Source organism: Emydura macquarii, unplaced genomic scaffold (assembly GCF_026122565.2).
Source record: "Emydura macquarii macquarii isolate MOO-44397 ecotype Brisbane River unplaced genomic scaffold, CSIRO-AGI_Emac_v2 contig_1790, whole genome shotgun sequence".
In the NCBI taxonomy this organism is placed as follows: domain Eukaryota; kingdom Metazoa; phylum Chordata; order Testudines; family Chelidae; genus Emydura; species Emydura macquarii.
Window position 1 is genome coordinate 18,032,391 of NW_027131927.1, and position 22,565 is coordinate 18,054,955.

The 22,565-nt window shown below is 39.7% G+C and overlaps 1 long non-coding RNA gene across 4 annotated transcripts in view; it reads right to left on the reverse strand.

Moving 5' to 3' along the window:
• Positions 1–1,293: 1,293 nt before the first annotated feature.
• The window catches only part of LOC137159179 (uncharacterized), a 43,024-nt gene continuing 21,752 nt past the window's right edge, over positions 1,294–22,565 (reverse strand). For all 4 annotated transcript variants that reach the window (XR_010921570.1, XR_010921567.1, XR_010921568.1 and 1 more), the window contains exons 3-5: positions 13,493–13,611; positions 9,269–9,409; positions 1,294–1,569 (exon numbers count right to left, since the gene is read on the reverse strand). This is a non-coding gene — a long non-coding RNA (uncharacterized lncRNA). The remainder of the gene's footprint in view (positions 1,570–9,268; positions 9,410–13,492; positions 13,612–22,565) is intronic.

Consider the following 22,565-nt stretch of genomic DNA (forward strand, 5'->3'; position numbering starts at 1 on the left):
AATACACATGGCTTGATTTTTATCTTTCTTCATTTTCTGGGGTTTCATTCATTCATTCGCTTGCTGTTCCTCCTGTTACTGCTGTTTGGAGGAACGTGTTTGCCTGCCCCTGCCACAGCAGCATCTGTACTTAGCCATCTTGCTGTGGGATTAGTTGTTTCAAGATTCCAGAAGAAGAGAACATTATCTCATGGTTGATGTATCTTTTACAGGCTCATACTGATTTGTTTTCTCTGTAAATTAAACCATCCCAAACTTTTTCTATATGAAGAGAAATAAAAAAGGTTGGGATCAGGCTGCTTAATTAACAGAGAAGATGAATAAGTGAGAGCAAAATTAGGAATGATTAGCTAGAGGACAAACTGGGAACTTCTATTCAGTTTTTATCCTAACACAAAGGATAAATCCTCATCAATGAATTTAAAAGGTAATACATTTAAAGTTCTAAAAAGCAAATGCTTTACACGTACAAGAACATCGGTAAAATTTTCCAAAGCACCCAAATGACTTAGGATCCTAAATCCCATTTCGAAATGTTACTTAGGTATTTGTGAACCTAAGTTTCCCTGAAAGCAAATGGGACTTAGGAGTTTAAAGACCAGCTTTTTAGAGGGATTTAGGTGCCTAAAGATGTTCTAAAGTCAAGTCACTTTTGAAGTTGGGACTTTCTAACACTTAGGTGCACTTTAAAATTTTATCCTATATCTTTTCCAACCCTCACCCCAAATTTTGTTTCCAGTCATTATTCACACATTTTATTTCTATTTTATAGCCTTCTATTTCTAGTTTATAGTGGTTGAGAGAGGCTGACTATAGCTGAACACAGTATTCCAGGTGAGGGCATTTCATTGATTTACAAATGCATTGTTTTTCAGCTCATTCTTTAGGCCTTCTTACAAACTTTTGCTTCTTGTGAACACTACAACACATACCACTGGAGCTCTTTAATCTTCTCCATTTTTGACTATCCCCAAAAGATGTAATCAGCAAATTTTCCCACATTACCATTCATTCATCTTTTTCAGATCAACATATTAAACACTACTCCTAATGCCCCTACACAGTTGGTGCCTTTTGACATTAACTGTAAACCTTTTACCATGAAGAAAATTCCTAGTCCATATTTTCTATCTTTTTGCCAATGTCTTCATCAGTAATAGTAGGCCTTTTCCCCATGACTATTCCCTTTGACTCCTATTCTGTTACTAACAACTTGTATTGACAGGTGTACACATTCAGTATTTAAAAAACCTGTCCATAAAACAATAATCCAATAACTGGGTAACACAGAAATGAAGTTTCACAAGTTTATTGACAGGTGGCATTGTTCAAACTGTAGCAGGCTGCTTGCATCTTGGGTGGTCATCGCTAAGGTTTTGATGGCAGGATTTTTTTTTATTTTTTGTTTTTGATGAGCAGAAGTTGAAGACAATGGTTGATGACTTTCAAATTTATGAGCACAGGAGAACAGGAAGTCATCTGGAATTTAATAACTTCTACGCCTCCTCCTTCTCCTCCCTCTCCTACTGCTCTTCCTACTTCTCCTCCTCCTTGATCGATATCTGCGTCCTAGAAATAAGTATAGCTGGCTGTTAATTCATGGGTCTAGTTCTTGTTAAAGAGATGCATTTTTTCTAATTTGTCTTAGAAATAAAATTATATATTACAATAATGTAGTGAATTTATTAATATATACATGAAATATATTTATACATGAGACATTTTTATTATTAAAGCCTTTACTTCTCCTCCTTCTACCATAGCTCTTCCTTCTCCTTCTTCTATAGCTTCCTCCACGACTTCCCCTGGGCTGCCTCCAGCGACAATTCCTGCTTTTGCTCCTGCTGTGTTTGTATCTTGCCATTTCTTGTTATGGTTTTGGCTTGCAAGCTCTTGGCAGCTGGAGCAGCACCTCTATTTTGAGGCAGCCAACCTGTCTTTGGTGATATGTTTCTGAGCTTGTGAGCTGAGCTGGCAGCACTGGCTGCAAATAAACGAGCTGCTAAGTGTGACATAGGATAACATCATGTGTTCACCTGTGATGAGCTACAATGGGATTTGCCTTATATGGCTATTAATTTTACTGTACGTCAAAATGTCTATAAAAGGTAAAAGTTTTCATAATTATGCCAAGTGAAATGATGTCCTAGGATGTTAGCACAGAAGTTTTATAGTTTTGTACCAGGTTTTAAGTTTTTAAATGTGTATATAAGAAGTATATATTTTGTACAGCACTGTGAGGCTCTCACATTTGGTTGGGATTTCTGGGTGCTGCTGAAATACAAATAAATATGCATAAAATAAATCAGTGTGGGATTTAGGTAGAATAAACTATATTGGGGATTTGCTTACCTTCTAAAAATAGTGTGGAGGGAATAGAAGTTGATATGCAAGAATGATGGCCTTCTTGATTCTTTTACCCTACACCCAGACAGTTTTGAGTTTCACAACATACTCAAATGTCAAATAAATTGTTACAAACTATGCTGAAGATTTTGTTCATATTTTACATAGAAATACTATACATAGTCATCTTCTGTGCACCACAGCTAACAGTAAGCATTTCTTTGAGAGCTAATCTTTTATGGTATATTCAGATAAATAAAACTATAAAATGATCTGCAGTAGTGACTCCCATTGCCAATTCTGGCAGAACCTAAGGACTAAGAGCAGAGATTAGTCTTGGTCAGTTATAATGGACAGACACAGATTAGTTTCCCCTTTGAATTTGACCCTAAGGGAATCTAAGTTACTGTAATTTACAGCTTCTTCGATCCTCCTCTATATGACATTGTATCAATTTAGATTTCTGTTTATGTAATGACATGTAAACAGAGGACAGCTACACAAATCCAACCAGTACACTGGCTCTCTTTCATGAGCATATCCAAAATGCTGCTGATAGAAGTAACCCCCGCCCACTCAGTAACTTACAATTAAAGTCACTGGGAGTAGCAAACATTGGCTGTAGTGAGCAGATCTATCTCAAGGAACTGTTTTGAGGACACAAAGTGGATGTGTGATCAGGAAGTTGTGGATAGTGGTGATTAAGAAACAAAATAATTCTTCTGTCATGCAATCAGGCATCATCTCCATCTTAGACCCTTCTGTCTGTGTGCTGCATTAAGTGGCTGTACTCGTATGTGGTGGTGATGTTTTATTTGTTATCATTCTGCCCTCAGTCTGCCTTCTGCTTTCCACAGTCTCCTGTGCCCTCAGAACTTCCTGGGCAGTTTCCAAGCTACTGATGCACAGTACAGTCACCTTCCCTGAAGACAGTCTGGAATTAGTCTCTTGGCTTCTTTGGGGGATGGCAGATCAATGGTAGTTAAGCCACGTTGTAGTTTGCTGCATTAGTTAGACGTAGGTCTTGATGATGATCTGAGCTCCTTAAAAGTAGCAGTCTGGAAGTTTATGCAAAACCACATGGACCTATCAGAGCTTGGGATCAGGGGCCATCAGCATTCATTTTGGGAAGCCTCAAATGATCCTTAACAGCAGCATAGTTTGGAGTTTTAATTTTGCCATGTCCTGCATTTTCTTAGAGAGTTTACTGTCTTACAAGCAAAGGGTTAAATAACTAACCCTGACTGCCTCTCAAAGTAGTTGGCTGATTACATGTAGGCAACTCAGCAATAATGGCCAGAACCAAGGGGAGTGGCCTTGTGGCTTAGTCCAGGAAGGATATTCCATGCTCATTAGGCAGTGTAGGACGAAGCATGACGATGGTTGTGGGAGAAGTGCACAAGTGGGCTGTCGAGGGTGGTATTGTTAGTAGAATAGGGAATCAGGGAGTAATGTGATCTGAGACTACAAGAGGATAAGAAAGGGGAGCTGGCAGGAGGTGGAGGTGTCACAGCTGGTGGAACCAGCAACACTCTGACTAGGGCACGAGGAACAGAATGGACATAGGTACATGCTGGGGGAATGGGCAGATTTGGGGAGGAACAGGAGCACTGGCTGGGGAAAGGAAAGAGGAGAAGAGAGGGCATAGCAGAAGGGGACAGGCTGGGGAACAGGGGCAGCAGGTGCAGATGGAAGTCATGGCAGGATGTGGGAAGCCTCCCCCAGCCCTAGAAACATTCAAGAGCTCCAGGGTCTCTCACTCCCAGCAATTACACATGCTGCCAACCTTTCACTTCTGCCAGCACAAGCTCCCACTTGCTCCTTTTCATCTCCCACAGGTCAATTTTTAATAAGAAATTGCTTGCCTTTAAAAGAGTTTTCATTTATTAAATGTGTGCCCTCTTGAGAAAGCATCCAGCTGTGAAACAATGGACATCTTATTCTATACACCATCCTTGGACTGTTGGCTCAATTTTGAAAGTGTTTGGTTGATTTTATTTACCCGAGGGGTCTATTCAGCATATGTGACTTTAACAGAGCTCACTCCATGCCTATCAGAAGATTTCCTATGGAAAATTGACCAAGCAATATTCCTCATGATTTGTTACAATCTATTCATTTGACCTCTGAGTATGTTGTGAAACTCCAAACAGCCTAAGGTGAAGGGTCATCTTTTTTCCATGTTGTTTGGTTCTCCCCCCTCCCTCACATGGCAAATGCATCCAGTGCCCTGTCTGCTGTTATTAAATATAGCTTTAATAATATAACTGTGCACAATTGAACCTGTCAAGTTTGTAATCCTAAATGAAGTATAATTAATGGCTTGAAATAATGTCTCAGCGCGTTTCTCTACTCTCAATGATTGCAGAATCAAAAAAGGAGTCCTTTGGATTTAAACTCTTTTCCATCCTTTCCCCTCTGAAAAAAAAACTGTACCTAAAAGCTGAGACTGAGCAGACTTTGAGCATGACAACTCCAATGCAAAATAATAAGGGCCTTGAGTTTTGGCCTTGTAAATAGTGTGAAATACATAGTGAATTTATTGCTTTTGATTGATTGCGTTTCAAGGAAGTTTATTTTCAGGACTAAATAAAGAGTAAATCTAAACAAATCTTGACAAATCTAGAAGGAGTGTACTTTTGTGCCATCTATATCACCTTCCATCACCACCTCCTCACATGTATAATACACTATCATGGTAATAAATCTCCTTTAGATTTACTTAGACACTTCTAGACTTTGATTCATACATATTTATCAATTTATAACTTCTAGATTCTCTCACACGTCAACCCTGAATTTATTTCAGTGAGTGTTAGGGAGTTTAAGGGTGTATAAACTGGGGTAACTCATGCACTGGGGAGTCAGATGAGAGGAATGAATCAAGAAAAAAAACTGACAGGAGAATGTGTAACTAAGAATGTGTAAGCTAAAGTAGGCCACCTTCTTCTTTAATAACACACCTGTTAAGAACTCCAGTCAGGAAACTGTTTCTAGTGTAACTACTTTATTGAACCTACAGACTTATAAATAGTAGTAGTAGTCATTGTTTGGTCTCGAGAGACCATGCGCCCTTGAGAGGTAATACATTTGTTCAGTTGGTTTTATGGCAGCTGTGGCTGTCGCTGAAGAGATCCACTCGGGAGAGAAAATCTCTGATGCATTTGTCACATTTAAAGGTGGTGTTTCAACCCTTTGGGCTCTATCTTCTGCGAGTTCTTTTCTCCTCTTCTAAGCTGGACTGCTTCCTCTTATAGCTTTGGAGACCTTTACTGAGCTCTGGTTTCCAAAGGTTGTGGTCCTGAGTGTGATCTTCCCAGTTATCCATATCCATGTCCATTTCTTCGAGGTCTTTCTTGCACACATCCTTGAAACACAATTTTGGGCATCCTTTAGGTCTTTTTCCAGTTGCCAGTTTGCCCTAGAGGATGCCCTTTAGGATGCATCCATCATTCATTCGGCACACACGCTCAAGCCAGCAGGGGTGTCTCTGTTTAAGGAGTGTTTGCTTGCTGGGTATGCTGACCCACTTGAGCACCTCAGTGCTGGTGACTCTGTGCTCTAGGAGGTTTCAAAAATTGGATAAAGACAAAGCATTTGAAAGCTATTGAGCTTTTTTTCCTGATACCAATATAAAGTCCAAGTCTCACGCTGGTACAAAAGTGTACTGATAACACATGCATGATACACACAGATATTTGTGTGTTCTGTTAGCTTATTGTTTTGCCATACCCTCTTGCTCAATCTAGATATTGTTGTGGCAGCTTTTCCGATGTATATGTTGAGTTCCATTTCAAACGAAAGGTTGTCTGTGTTTAGTGGACCCCAGGTATGTGAACTCATTCACTACTTCAAATCCATAATTATTGATGTTGATGGAGGGTGCTTCTTCAACTTGTTGGCACATTATATTAATCTTTTTTAATCTTATAGTAAGCCCAAAATCTTGGCAGCTTTTAGAAAAACTGTCCATGAGATTTTGGAGATGGGCTTCTGTGTGGGTTGTCACTGCTGCATCATCAGTGAAGAGGAGGTGTTGGATAAAGACCTCCTGAGTCTTGGTTTTAGACCTAAGTCTTGCAAGATTGAACAGTTTTCCATCAGATCTTGTGTGCAAGTAGATTCCCTCAGTTGGGGAATCAGAAGCTTGTTTCAGTAGCAAGGAGAAGAAGATCCTGAACAGAGTTGGGGCATGTACACAGCCTTGCTTGACCCTACTACGAATCTGGAAAGCCTCGGAGATAGAGCCTTCACATTGGACCGTGCCATACATGTTTTCATGAAATGACCAAAATCATGGTTAAGAGCTTGGGGGGACATCCAACCTTTTCTAGAAGCACAAATAGTCTTCTTCTACTGACAAGGTCAAAAGCCTTTGTAATATCAATAACTGCTATGTAAAGGGGCTTTTTTTGTTCTCTGCATTTCTCTTGTAGTTTTCTCAGCAAGAAGATCACATCAATAGTAGATCTTCCAGCTCTGAAGCCGCACTGTGATTCAGGATAAATTCTGTCTGCCAGGGTCTGAAGTCTATTTAGGTCAGCTCAGGCAAAGGCTTTTCCTATGATGCTAAGAAAGGAAATGCCACAATAGTTGTTACAGTCACTCCTATCACCCATGTTTTTATAGAGAGTGATGATGTTGGTGTTTCTTGTGGTACTTTGCCTACTTTCCAGCACGGACAGAGCAATTCATAAAGGGTGTTGCAGTAGGATAGATTTTCCTCATTTTATGACCTCTCATGGTATGCAGTCTTTTCCAGGGGCCTTTCCACTGGGAAGGCCACCTATACCAAGGCTAAGTTCCTTGACAGTTGGTTCATCGTCAAGTTGGTTCATAACAGGCAGGCTTTCGATGGCATTTATGGCTGCGACCGTAACAATATTTTCACAAAAGTAAAGCTCAAAATAGTGTTCTACCTAGCAATCCATTTGCTTGGTTCAGTTGTTGATTGTTTCCCCTGTTGATTTCAGTGGGGCTGTTTTCTTTGATGTTGGACACAAGGCTTTCTTGATCCCATCATACATGTTTCTGATGTTGCCAGTATCATGTACCTTGGTTTTTGCCGTTCTCAACATTTGTAAGTTTTTTTTATTTGGGTGTCTCATAAATGATTTGGGCTTTACAGTGACTGATGTCATCTCACTGGAATATGCATCAAAGCAGTTGTTAGTCTTGTTTTCCTTCTTCCCAAAGACTGACAGTGTGTCATAGATTGTGTTCTTCAGTTGATGCCACTTTAGCTGGGTGCTTGTGGCATAAACACTGGTGTCAAGGGCTTGTTCTAATATGTTCTTGTACTGCTGTGACTTTTCTTGGTCTGCTGTGGTAGTGATGTAAATAGGAGGATGTTCTTTTGCTTTAGATCTGTGTATTTTCTTTGGTTTAAGTCTGACCTTGTTGTATAACAAAGTATTGTCTGTCACAAAGGTCGGAGTAGGAACAAAATTCTAGCAATCTCTGACCATTTCCATTCATCTTACTAGTTCTGTATTGACCGAGACAGTTGGTCCATGTGTCATGATCAGCTCCCACTCTTGCATTAAAGTCCCCTAGTAGGAAAAAATATTCCTGTTCCGAAATCCTGCTGATGGTGGTATTCAACTGGTCATAAAACTGGTCCTTGATGTGAGAAGATGAGGAGAATGTTGGGGTATACACATTCACGAGGTTGACTGGCCCCTCAGGTGAGAACAAGCATAGTGCAAAAATTCTCTCTGATCCATTTGTAGATGGCTCAGTCATCCCCAAAAATGAGTTCTTAATGGCAAATCCCACTCCGTGCTCTCGCGTTTTGTTCAATGCTTTCCCCTGCCAGAAAAATGTGTAGTGTTTTTCCCTAAGAGATCCGCTTGATGCTAGCTGTTGGTTAGCCATTCTTGGTTAGGAATGCAATATCAACATTGAGTCATTTCAACTCATCATTGATCACAGCAGTTTTAGGTGCATCATTGATTTGTTGTAGGTCCTCAGATAATCCATTTGTCACGGTGCTAATGTTCCAGCACCCTATCTTTAAGGATGTTTTCTTTCTCTTGCTTAATTTGCCTGGTGCATTGATTACTGTCCACTTGTCAGGTTATAAAACTCTAAGTACCAGGCAAGCAAGCTGTGGTGGGACAATACATTTTCTGGGGGCTGCCCAGCTATATGGTGGGCAGTAGTTGTCCAGTGAGATACAAGGATCTCTCCCACCCTTGGAGACAGCCCCTGGCGCTCAACTATATGCCAGTCGAGTAAGGGCTTAAAACCAGTGACTGTTGCCTCCCGTGTTGTGTCAACACTGAAGGCAAAGCTGGAATACCTCTCCAGGGCACAAGCCTGGGCGGATAATATGGAGGTCCTGAGTTGCCCATGTATCAGATCCCCCCTTTAGGCATCACTGATAAAGTCCAGAGGAGAGGAATAACCAATACATCTGGTACCCAATCTGCTGCAGGAATTGCCAGAAAGATACTAAAATGTTAGTACCTGACCGCCTTAGGGGCTCCACTCCAGATTTTCCATTTGAGTTTACTCTCATAGTCTTACATTCTCCTGAATTCACCCACAAGGCAGTGGGGCTTTTCTGTCAGGGGCTGCTCCCTTAGCCTGATGCCCTCCCAGGCATATAAAGAGTACTGCAGACCTTATTCTTATATGCCAGAAAATGATGTATGTATAAGTATTATCTGTCTCTATATATGCTCATATAAATATTGGCCTATACAGAGAACTCTTGTAACACCAACTAACAGCAACTCAGGTATCACCTCAGTGCATTTCTTTATGGCACGTTTCCAAAGCAGGTCCATTCCTGGCAGAGCTACTAATCTACATTAACTACGGAAAGCAAAAAGAGGATCCATTCTCCCACCAGTAACTTAATATATGATCCTCATCTTGATTTGCCTCCTGGCCTAGAGAAAGAGAATGGGATTACCTGTATCCTGGGGGAGAATCATGCCCAAGATATTGGAATCACAACCTCAGCACTTCAGGGATCACCTTACTTCAGATTCAAACAAGCCAGCTAGTGTTTACACGAGTATATAGCTTTGTGTGTCCATGTAAATGTGGCAGGCTGCAACAGAAGAGAGAGCATTGAACAGATTTGGAGGGGAGGTGTCCAAAAAAGGTGCTGTTCTTGTTATGCAGTTACAAATGTTATTCAGGCCTTTCAAAATCCAGCTTCCTATTTAAATCAAGACATTTAATTTTATATTAGTCTTGCCAATTGCATTGCATGTTGATGACAATCTTTCTAATCACTCTCAACCTTCAGAAATAGCTCATTTGCACTGTTTTTTTTAATTTAAAATAAAAACTAATTATGGTTGTCATGCTGCATATATTTCCAGCCCTATGCTCCTAGCACTGGCTGTCTTACAAACTCCTGAGACTCTAATAGAAATGTTGACAGACTTCTAATTACAGTATGGCCACCAGAGACTCTTAATATACCATTATTAATAGATGAGTGTTTCAGCACCTATTTGGACATCTAAGGAGTACAAACCTGTTTACTCCTTTTACCCTTCAGTTTAATCACAAGCATTAGATGTATCCTGTTGCTTAGAAACATGCTTGTGAAAACTGAAATAATTGGAAACAGGTATATTTTTCACGTTTTACAGCCTTTCAGCATAGAAAATGGACAGGCTTGAACTAGAATGTGTGGGGGTGAGGAAAATGATAATTATGGGGCATCTTTAAGCCCACTTAGTTTAAAAAAAAACCAAATAAATGAGAGCATAAGCAATGAAGAATCACTTAACTGGAATCCATGCTGATACTAATTTCCAAAAGAACAAAAGCTGCGGAGAGTCTTCAAGGAGAGAGTGAAATGCGAGCTTTGCACTGGAAATGTTTGCTTTTCACTTTCAGTTTCAACAGGTTGTGTCAGAAGGCAGGGCTCAAGGCCTTGCCACCACCATGTTACCAGCAGGAGTTATATAGGATAGCCAGATAAGGGGCTAAACTGGAGACCTCTGTATTATGTATCAGCCAGGGTAAGAATTTCACTAATACTATGGGTTATGTTGTACTATTAGTTTTTACACAGAACTCCCCACCGATAATAGTTAGAGAATAGAAGCTACCCTGAGCCTTGTGTAGACTGCCAAACCTGCTGAGACAACACAGTGGATTCTGTGCACTGTATTAACAAAGGTGTGTGTGGGAAGTACGGGAGGTCTGTTGGGACAGACTAGACCCTGGATTAGGTAGGGAGGAGTGAAAAATGACAAGAGAGGAGAGAGAGTAGCATTGGAAACAGAACACAACATAAGCCTGACTAGGTTCAGAAGTGTCAGGAATCAGTCTGAGAGAACAGTGCACTTAGGAGAGAGGGAGAAGCCATCTTAGGGAAAGAGAAAGATCTGCTAGATAAGGCACCCAAATAATATTGTAAGATGAAGAGCATGGTATTGACAGACTGATGTTGGGAGGAAGAGAAGGTGAGGAGAAAACAAAAAAGTGTGGCTAAGTTTGGATGAGCATGCCAACATTCTTGGGCTTATGCCAACCAAACTTTTTCACCCAGGAGAGAGAGAACAGTGCAAAAAATAGGTGCCCACAATGGAGAGCGGAAAGGGGAGTCATTTAAAGCATGGATGGACCAGCCTAAATCTGAGCTAATGTCATGAGGGAAGCAGCAAATATCTTTGTTAACAGGACAAGACAGGGAAACAATTCAAAGCACCTAAAGACAATTGCAATAAAAAAAAGAAATAGGACCATGATATTAAAATGCAATTTTCAAAGGTAGAAGTGAGATTGTAAATAGCTCTGTTTATACAATATAATCTATCAGTTTTGAGAAGCTCTCAGCAGCCAGAGAAATTCTTTGTATTGTGGGCGAAACTTCAGTTTCTTTGGCGTAATAGCATGCAATGGGGCTTTTTTTTTAAACTAAACCAAATTTACATTTAATTTTCTCATTGCTTTGTCGTGTCAGGAGGACAGATTTTATTGTTTCATTTTTTACTTGACTGCAAGACAATAGTAATCTCCCAGACCTGTTTCTCTTGATAGCATGCTGGGAAAGAGAGGACAAAAGATGTTTAATACAGTCACTTCTATCAGAGGACATCAAGCAATAGGCTACATTCAGAGTTGGTGTTGTTGGGAAGGAGCAGGTGTGGGAAGAGACAAGCTGCTACACCAGGATATGGTGATATAGATGATTCTGAGGTGTAAAATGTACCTGTATAGGATTCAGAGATAGTAAGTGGGCATAATGGATTACATTTGGGGGAAGGGGTGTGAAGTCTAGGAGAAAAGTCCAAGCTGTATTTAATGACTGATGTAAAATAAAGCATCCTCAGGTTCAAATCATGGAGAGATCACCCCAGGCAATCATCCAAATTCCATGTGGACTAGACTTTACCATGATCTAATGCAGCCACCCAGGAGAGTAGGGAGAGGAATAAGTCTTCCACCCCTCTATCTCCTGAGTGACTGTGTTGGACTTGCCAAGATCAGGTCTCTAGTTATGGAAGGGAGAGCAGGGTTTGCATGAGCAACCAATCTCCCAGTGAGCAAACAGAAATGGCTAAATGTGAGGGGAAAGAATACATAGATTATAAGGCCAGAAGGACCATTATGATCGAGTCTGACCTGCATAACACAGGCCCTAGAATTTCCCTGAATTAATTCCTGTTGAACTGCATATCTTTTAGAAACAGATCATGTATTGGAGAAAAACATCCCGTCTTGAACCCATTGAAGGTGGGTTATTGTGGAGGATCAGCATTTAGGTCTTGAGAGCCCTAAGTTGTCAGAATGTGGGAACCTATGGTTTCTATGGATCTATTCCTTCGTCTTTCGCTTCCATAACATTGCATCAATCTTTCATTTCACATTCCTGCAGTATCTCTGGGGCTTCTCACCCAAGTCTCCTTGCCCAGCCAGTCCTAGTTGACCACCATCATCAAGTTTCCTCCCCAGCCAGAGGGAAGCCTTTGAAAATGAACTTTTCAATTAGAGCTGGTCAAAAAGAAATCATAAACAAGAATTTTGAGCAAAAAAAATTCTCATCTACTTTTTCTTCCAGTTTTTTAACCAGCTACAGGTCTGTAGAACTAAACACAATTTCTCAAATATTTTAAACAATTTTAAAAAGCATTAAAATATGCTCTGTGTGGGGTGGGGGGTAGCAAGTGTATGCCTAGCCCTCAAGCTAGGAGTGCGAAGGGTTTATACTGTGTTGTTTTTTTAATTAGCTCTCCATAGAGCGTATTGAGTTGTGGCTCTCTGTTTTATAACTCTTATGTGTTAACATTCTAAATTCTAAGACATCAAGTAGTATTACGTTGCAACCTTTTTTTTATCTAACATCTCTATCTCTGTATCTAACGTTTTCTATCTATCGTCTCTATCTCTATGGCATGAACATAATACTAACTCAGTTGGATCAGCTTTCTTTTAGAATTGATTTGCACATCCCCTCTGCAGTAAATTCATCAATATGTAACCCACTATGAAGTTCAAGATATTCTTTATAATAGTTCTAATTTAAAGATAATATATGGCTTTCTCCAGCTGCCTATTACATTCTGTTAGTTTTGTTTAACTGATTTTAATAATTCATTACACTATAAAAACTTTCACTAGGCATTTCAATTAGTTTTAGGGAGTTAGGAACCCAATTTCGATTGAATTTCAATAGGATTTAGGATTTAAGTTCCTTTGACAATCCCCGTAATAATAATAATTAATAAGTTATCCTTATTTTGTATGTAGTTCCTAAAAAGTAGGCTCAGGGCACTAAACAGCCATGGACTAAGACACATCCTTGCCCAAAATTATTAAAAACTAGATGTTTGAAAATGCTCAGAACCCACACCTGGCTCTAAATTTTAAAAGTAGTGCACTTTTTAAGGCACATTTTTAGGCACCATTTACGTCTAAAATTACGAATGTTTATTAATAAAATAAATGGTGATTATTACATCTCAGCCAGAGTAATGCCTTTAAAACCAAGGCCTACATTTTATAGAGACAGGCAAATTATAGAGTGAAAGCAAAGCAACAAAACTAATGAGTCTAGAAAATAAGATAAATCAGGAAAGCTTACAGGGAAAATTATATATTAAAAATCAGATAGCTTTGAAAAATAAGGGCCAGATTGCAACACACACACTCATTTTCAGCAGAAACTTACTTTTCAAGCAGTTCTGTTGACTTCATTGGGTCTTTTCATGGTGTAAGGTACTAAATATAAATAAGTGTGTCACTGTCCAAGTTATTCTTACTAATCAAAGAAGATAGAATAAGCTTGAGCTGCAATAGGGAAAAGATTGGTTTAAAAGTTAGGAAACCACCAACACTACCACAGAAAAGAAAAAAACATTGCTTAGGTTTCTACACAGAATATCTGCCACCACTTTTAAATGACACCATAGACAACCAACATTTTTAGGCATTGTCATAAAACCACATCAGGCATCTATTTCCACCTCATATGAGAATGTCCTCAGATCCTGGTAATCTCTAATGCTTCATATCTATTATGTAGATTAATTTAAAGCCAACTGAAGCACTTTGTTTGCTGATGGTGCACAATGTAGGGCTTGGTACACATCCAGAATTTATTCCAATTGTTTTCCTGTAGGCAAAGGAAATCCCACAATGAACAAAATGAGAAATACTGCAAGGGGGGAGGAGGGCAGGGTTGTGAAGGTTGAGGTCTTGAATTGCTGCAAGGGGGAGTTATATATCAGAAGAGAATCAACATGGAAATATTTACCCATAAGAAATAAGCAGGATATATACAATATGCTCCAGTCTCTTGTATTAATCAGAATATATCAAAACAATGAGAATAACCCTAAAAGCTATACAAGATAGCTTAATCTAACTGGATTCCTGATCTAAAATCTTGCCTCCTTGACCTAATGCACCATAGCCCCCAAATATATCTTCCCTGCTAGCTCTCTAGCCCAAATAGGTATCTGCTGCCTGAATCCCACACCCCTCCTCCTTTAGTTGAATAATGCTCCATCTTTGGCATAGTGAGTGATCTCTAGGGTTCTGGATGAAATGGAAATGACAGTGCTACTCACTCATACACCTCTGACTCCCTCACCTGACTTCCTCACTATTCTCTCCTGCCCCACCAACTCCCCATTCACCCTGTAAACTGGAATGTTTTCTTCTTCCACTCAGGACAGGAGAGGTGGCCAGTGGGAAAATGTTATTTCTTTCACAAACAGGGCAGGGGGACAACAAAGAGATAGTTCACCTCCCCATGTGCTGATTTTCATATTCATTTCTAGGTTGTAAGGCCAGAATGAACCATTAGGTCACCTAGTCTGACTCCTGTCTAACACAGGCCACTGCATTTCACCCGATTCCCCTCTTATCAAGTCCAATCACTTGTTTGACTAATACATATCTTCTAGAAAGACAGGCAGTCTTGATCAGAAGACAGCAAGGAATTGAGAATTCACCATTTCCTTTAGTAGTTCGTTCCAATGGTTAATCGTTGTTGTTAAAAATGCGTGCCTTATTTCTAACATGAATGTGTCTGGTTTTAATTTCCAGCCATTGGTTTTTTTTATGCCTTTCTCTGATAGACTAAAGAGTCCATTATTTGCCCGGTTCTAGCTGTAACATTCCAAGTAATAATAATACCTGCCTCTTATATGGTGCTTTACATCCATAGATCTCAAAGCACTTTACAAAAGAAGGCAGTAAAACCAAGTTCTCCTGTGTCCCAGGCCACTGCTCTGCATGTATATTTAACTCTCCATCCTAGCGCTTTATACTTCTGCCTATCGCCATAGTATTTGAGTGCCTTCCACATAAAAAGAATAGCAATGGTGAAGTCCCTATTGCTATTTATGAAGTCTCTGCTATTTTCTCTTTCAGGGATAAAAGCTCTACTTGGGGTAGGGTATCTTTTGTTGTTGGTTGGTTGGTTTGTTAGTTAGATTTGGGGGTGAAGAATAAGGGGTGGTTAAGAGGGGGTATCCATAAACTCATCCATTTCTAACAGTGAGTAATGTTCACAAGGCATCTCGTTCAAAACTGGGTAGGAACAGCTTATGGTGCATCTGCTGATGTCTTCTACAGAAGATGTAAGGCCAGATCCCACAGCAGATGTAAGACTGAAATCTTTTATCATTAAGATTTTTCAACATGGCACCAGAAAGATGATCCTGCATAAGGCTCGGGAATAGAAAAATCCAAGATGGCGACACAACAGGATAATGGTGTTCCCTGGGTATGCTCGAGAAATGACAGGGAGAAGGGCCTGGTTTAACAAGGCCAGAAAAATGGCCAGATATAAGGCGCTAGCGTATTACATTTCATTTCCAGCCATATTTAAGGTTAAAAATGAAGGCCAACTCTCACAGCTTTGTCATGACAACAGGAGCTGAGAAGTGAATTGAGTCTTTCTGAGGAAGCTTCATTGCACTGTCTTAAGGCTGGCACCCTCTCTGTTGTGGAGATTGATCTTTTGTTTCATCTTTACAGATATTGACTAGTCCTTATGCTTCCTTCCCTCCCTGCTGATGTTCATATTCAAGATAGGAAGAGAGAACTCTTTGCTTTGTCTACTCCGTTGAAAACAATTTCTGAGGTTGTTTTTTTTTTTTTTTTTAAACCCTTTCTGCCCACACTGAATATGTAAAAAGTCTGGGGGCTAAGGAAATGCATGTGGATTCAGCAGAGATGTGGGTTTACTATTCAGAGCCACACTGATATCCATGGCCCCCATCTGCTAGCAGTGACTATGAAGAGGCAACATTTACTGGTGTCTTTTTTTTTGGGGGGGGGGGGGGGAGGGGGGGTGGTTGTTTTTAATTATTTTTACCAAAATTCCTGGGTTTTACAAAACTTATTATTTGGTTTTTACTGATTTTTTTTTCACCCAAATTTTAAACCACTCAAGTACATAAATATACAGATTACATTACGAAAATCCAATACATTATATTTTAGGTAGAGGCATTATGTTGATAATCAATATGTTTAAGTGTAAATGCAAGGCTGTTTGTTAAAATAAAGCCATATAGTAGAAGATACACACGCATGTGCATATGTGTATGTACTGTTAATGTGTAGTTCACGAAATATACTACTGCATTAAACTGCTTTTACTTGCAATAGTCCTTTCCCTATTTGTTGCTTTTTCTATCTTCCTGTCTCCCGATATTAACCCCAATATTTACCCAGGATGTGGGCAGTAGAAGAAACAGGGGAGCTTTTCTTTGTTTCTCTCTCTCTCTCTTTGTCTTTTTTCAGATGACTCCCCCTGGTAGGGTATAATAGTGTAGACCAAGAGTTTCAGCTGTATTTGATGTTTATTTGTTATAATTAGATCTTTATGTTTGTCATCATGATGAAAATGTCTACCATACTGTGACTTTTCTGTTTTGTCCCTGACTTTTCAAAATTGAGTGCAGGAGCACTGGCCAGGCACAGCAGCACCTTCCCCCCGGCACCGCTACCCTAATTCCATTCCCGTGAGTTGGAGAGACCCAGAGAGGTAGGTAAGCAAGCCCGATCCACACACATCCTGCATCAGTGACTCTTGTCACTCAGGGCTGGGCCCAGCTCCCTTCTCTGGACATTGCAACCTGGTGCATAGGGTTGCAGCAGTGTACAGGTTTGGTCCAGCCACCGCTCTGTCATGACCCATGACTTTACACACCATTTCCCCCAAAACCTGTGATTTTAATAAATTTACCATGACTGCTCCATGATTTTTGATCGAAAAAAAATGTTGTGACAAATCTTCAGCCTTAGTTATAATTGAAACCTATGTGTGATTAATTGGTGTGGCACTGTTATAGACATATAGTTTTTGAGATGTATATTATAGGTGGCTTACTCTTTGGGAAGAGCATATGATAGGTCATGGGGGTAGTGTTGAGAATGTCCTTCACTAACCTTCCCGGTATTGTCCTCTCTTTGTGTACAGGGCATTTTCCTCCTTTCAATAAGGATTTTTCCGTTTAATGTTTTTTCTTTTCTTGTTATTTATTACCATCTGTGGTATTCTTCTCCCACATTTTCTATCTTTCCTCCTTCTTCCTACTATCCTATATCTTTATAACCCTCCCTGGGCACCGTGGGGAAGAGGGACTGACTCATCAGTGCAGTTATCTAATTGTAAGCAGGGTCTGAATGAGCTCTTCCCTGCTGAGCTAGCTGGGGAAGGGAAAAGGCATCAGGAGCAGACTGTATTTACATGAACACACCCACTCTCCACAGGAACCCAGCAGGCAGAGCTTTGGCTGGTATTGGGTTACAAATCACTTTACAAATTCACTTCACTGAAATGCAGGGGTAATGAAATGTTGTCTGAGTAAAGGGCAGCAGAACTGTGCTCAGCTCATTGCCTGATTGATGGAGTCACCCTCAACTGAAATGAACTCTCTAAGCAAGGGGCTCAGATGCTAGCCCCTCTATGAAAGGTTAGAGGGATAGAGACAGGTGTCCCTGCTAAAAGGGGGGGCTCTATCTAAGAGTTCTAGACATGGGTTAACCAGCCCCTCCCCACCGTTCAAAGATAAAACTAATTAACGCTAAGTTAGGAGTATTTTATTTTGTTAAATGCTCACTAGAGCTGAAATCATTTTTTGTAGGACAGTGTTTTCTGCCCAACCTGCTTCAGCAATGAGTTCCCCACTAAGAGCTGAAAATCACTGGGAGCTGGGTGGAACCTCAAGGGACTCTGACCAGCAGAGGTCACAGAAGAGAAGCAAGTAGCAGCAGAAGGTAGGGGTGTGCGTCAGTGAGGGGAGGGGCACATTAAAGGAACTTCTGCTTGCTGGACTTAAGAACCTGAGGCAAATGGAAACTGCCCAACGTAACCTTGGGATGAATGTTTTACTCATGGTTTTAAGCCTGTGAATCCTGCTTGCAGCATTTTCCCAAGTTAATGCCAGGTTACTTTTCCCCTTTTATTAAGTTTCTTTTCTACACTCAGTGTTTGTGCTCATGAGAGGTAAATGCTATACTCATTTCAGACTTATTGCAGAACAATTTTATGGTATGCTTTGTTTTTATGTACTGCTAGTAATAAGTAAGTTTCTTAATTTAGTGTCTTGGACTATCAGAGGCTTCCTATCAAAAGGAAACATTATGAATCATTTTTTTAAACTGAAATCTGATGTAGCATTTTTGCAATAAATTCATCTCATTCCCCACCCCCCATTCTTCATATTCCAGAGTAGAGTATTTTTGTATCCAAGAATTTAATTAACTTATTAATAATACTATCAATATAATCATGATCTCAGATCATGCACCCATTTCTTTGCAAGTTGCCTCACATGGAGGTGATACAACCTGTAAACAGTGGAGATTAAACTCTTTGCTGTTGTTAAATATGAATTTTCAGAGGTATATTATAAAGGAAATTAATTTATTTCAAGACCTAAACCATATAACTGAAACCGCTCCTGCTTCTCTCTGGGATCCAGTGAAGACATATTTAAGTGGTAGGAGTATAGCATTTAACTCTAATAAGAAAAAAAATTAGCTTGTTTGACAGAGCTTATGAATACTGAATATGCAGAATCCCCATCCCCAGAAAAATTGCAGAAGCTAATTATCATGCACTACGAGACTAATAAAACTTAGCTCAAAGCAAGCTGATTAGCACTATTCAAGTTGAAACATCAATTTTTGGTAAGCAGGAGATAATGTGGGTGAACCTAAAAATGAGAGCATAAACATCCAAAAATGTACAATTCAAGATGGTCAGGGCCCTTGATCACACCCCAAAAAGGCATTAATGATCAGTTTCTCTAGTTCTATGAAGCTCTATACCAGGATGAATCAATCTCCAATGAGCAAGATATAGAAGGGTTCCGAAATAAATTAAAATTGTCTTCAATCTCAGTCATGGCTGGGCTCCCATGTTCAGCTACATGCAATACAAAATGATTTAAAAGATATGAAGAAGGGAAAAGCACCAAGCATGGTTGGGCTACCACTAGAGTTTTATCAGCAGCTCCAGGAAACTCTGACCCCTAAACTCCTTGTAGTGTATAAACAACGGCTTATAATGAAAAGCCCTTACCTTAATTCACGAGAGAGGCTCTCATATCTATTATGCTCAAACCATGGAAACAGTCACAACAGTGTAGTAATCACAGACTAATATTGATGGCAAATGTCAATATAAAAATCCTGTCAAAGGAACTGGCTACCTCATTAAACAAAACAGCTGAAGCAATCACCCTAATCAGGGATTCATAAAGAAACATCAAGGCACTGATGATACAAGATTACTGATAGATTTAATGGCTTTTCATCAATACTCAAATAACTCATTGGCACGGGCATCTTTAGATGCTCAAAAAGCATTTGACAGGATTGGCTGGCAGTACCTGTTTGGAGTTCTATGAAGATTTGGCTTTGGTAAGGGTTTCCTCTCCTGGATTCAGTTGCTTTACAATTATCCCCAATCACACATACTCACAAACAGACTAATCTTTCAGGTTGAACAGAGGAGCAAGACAGGGTTGTCCACTTTCACCACTATTGTTTATCATTGCCCTTGAACTGTTGGCAACACAAATTAGGGATCATGATACAAAAACAGAAACATGAGACTAAAATATTACATTACATTACCATATACTTTTATTTCTATCAAACCCACAAAAATCTATCCGTAACATATTGAATATGGTCGGTACCTTTGGGAAATATTCAGGTTATAAAATCAGTTGGATTAAATCTCAGGCAATGGCAGTCTTCCAGATACTGCGAGATATCAATTTGATCAATAGACCTTTTCAATGGCAACAGACTAGTTTGAAAGATTTGGGTATTCAATTGCGTAAGAAAATTAAATAAATTGTTAGAACTAATCTTAACCATTTAATTATGAAACTGTCTGATGACAAACAAATGGCAGACTTTACCCCTCTTATTATGGGGAAGGTTAATACTATTAACATGAATATATCACCCGCAATACTTTTTGTACTGAGTGCATTACCAGTTTGTATACCATTTGTGATTTTTGAAAAACTAATATGTTTAAAACTTTTCTTTGGGGAGTAGAAAAGAAGCCAGAATTTCATTAGAGCTGTTATAGCTACTATAAAATCAGATTATCCAATATGAAGTTTTATATTACATCTCTGCTATCCTAGGAAAGGCCACTCGATGGTTTTAATCATTATCTCAAGGGCCCTCCTGTGGCAGTGGATAGACAAGAAACTGATATCTCCCCTGGCTTTGTATGGAGTTTTGAATGCAGATCACGCATTTTCCTAATGAATGGTCACCAAAGTTAAAGGCAGCCAGGAAAGCAGGACACTTTGTTTCATCTAAACTTTAAGATGAATCCTCTTCTGCATATGGAATCTTCAGTTTGGGGAAACTCTAGTATTTGTGTTGCTCAACATTCCATACTGTGGCACAAGTGTATTACTAGGCATATATTAACCCTAACAATCCAAGTGGAAAATGATGAATTTGCCTTTTGTGACACTGGAGGAGGAGTACAGTTTAAAATAACTTGGCAAGGAGGTCAATAGAAAGTCAAATAACGTCAATTGACTAGTCAATTAACCACTTATTATTTGACCATGCTCAAATATTGTCAAATATTCAAGCAAAATGCCTGATGTAGGTGGCAGCCTACCTTTTGATTGCCCCCTTATGCCATCTGTTAGCCAGCCTACTTAAATGTCTTAATCACTCACTTTACAACTTTACTACCAAAGCCTACTACTACTACTACTCCTTTACAGCCATAGTCTACTTTACTAGACTAATGCCACTTGTTGAGGAAAAGATGAACTAACCCAAAGTTGAGCATCTTGATTGGCTGGAATCTTTTAGAACAGACATCATATGTCAGTATCTGTATCTTTATTTGTACACCAGGCCATCAATGTTCATGGTGATTTACAAAGCACATTAAGCAAGTTAAAGACACGGTCCCTTCCCTGAAGAGCTTACAGTCTATGCTGACCAGACAAACTGTCAATATGCCACTGAAATGGTTTTTGGGGTGTCCAGGACTGTGAATCACCTTGTCACCTCCCACCCCCCAGTTTCCAGCAAGAGAGAAACTTGCTGGTGCTTAACTGGATGCCAGCTCCCTGACACCATCAGCCTGTCTGCTCAGAGGAGAGTGCTTGGGTGGCTTTGTCAACATTTACTTTGCCTTGCGATAGGTGCAGTCCAGCCCAAGAACCCCTTCGAAGCATGCCCACGTAGTGTGCAGCCTCTTACCTACTAAGCACTCACATTAATGTCACATATGCTGTCCCCAATGGGAATAATACACACACCAGCTTCAATGATTCAACTCAGGATCAGCTCCTTGTACAATACCACAGTGCTAAGCCGGATTTATCGTGAAAACAATAAGTTTATCATTAGAGATCAAGATCTGAGGTTGATCCTATGAGCAGGGGGTTGGTCTAGATGACCTCCTGAGGTCCCTTCCAATCCTAATTTCTATGATTCTATGATCTGCGAGACAGTGAGTAAAAATAATGGAAACAGAAGAGTTTTATATAGAACACATTCAATACATGTTTTCTAGAGACTAAATTCAACTTAACAGGCTAACCTCCTGTCCAAAGCAGCCTTATCTCATCCAAAGCCATTTTCAGTGTTTCATCCAATGCTGGTTGGGATCCCTTTTCCATGAATGTAACTGCTCTGTCTCTTTACTTCCTAGGTGCAGGTTAAAGGAATATCTTTTTGCCTTCCCCCTATATTCCCCAAAGTTCACTGTCTGCCCCCAGAGACAGAATAACCCCATGTGGTTGAGTCTTTGGTGTCTTATCTTCCTGCTGACTTTTCATCTCCCAGTTGATTTCATATGTAAATGGGCTTCCACTGTGTTGTCTTGCAATGCTTAATTTGGATATATAGGTCACATTGGATCACATAGGTCACATGCTATGGTTCTTGCTTCCCCAGATTTCAAATGTGATTATTCATTTTTTAAATTAACTTCATGAATATTCTCTAATATTCATTTCGGATTCAGTTTCCATCAATATTTCTGCTATTGAACTTGTTGGCTAATATTTGCAGAAAGCAAACACAAAAGTTGTGCAAACAGCCAAGGTAAATTTGGTTTTTGAACAAGGGAATACTGAGATATTTGACTAGCTGTAATAGTTATCTTCTAACTGTGACACCCCACAAAACCACAAGGACAACCTGGATCTACAGCACAACCTAACTCTGGGCTTCAAATCTTATCTGCTTCCCCCAGCCTGATGTTAATGTTTGATTGA